Genomic DNA, 422 nt, shown 5'->3' with positions numbered 1-422 from the left:
ACTGCACAAAGAATCAACAAAACAAGGAGCTGGTTCTTTGAGAAAAATCAAGATAGATAAACCCTTAGCCAGACCAACCAGGTGGCACAGAGACAGTATCCAAATTAATAAAATCAGAAATGAAAAGGGTAAAGAAACTGAAGAAATTCAAGAAATCATCAGATCCTACTACTGTACAATAAAAATTCTTAACTAAGTCCCAAAATGGAGTCAAGCATACTCCTATAGAGCAGAGAAATCTTTGACTGACCTGAACTTCATGCCCTTAGGCTGAGGGACTGTTCCAGTAACTTGAAAAAACACCTTTCCTGTCCTGGAATAACCACAGAATGCCTTTCCTTGAATGACCACAGTGTGCTCTAATGCCCTCTGTGGAATGTCACAACGCCCTGGCTGGAGTGTGACAATGGCTTAGGAGGTTG

Source organism: Mastomys coucha, unplaced genomic scaffold, assembly GCF_008632895.1.
Source record: "Mastomys coucha isolate ucsf_1 unplaced genomic scaffold, UCSF_Mcou_1 pScaffold19, whole genome shotgun sequence".
NCBI lineage: Eukaryota > Metazoa > Chordata > Mammalia > Rodentia > Muridae > Mastomys > Mastomys coucha.
The sequence above is the reverse complement of the archived record's forward strand: the minus strand, read 5'-3'. Positions refer to the sequence as shown.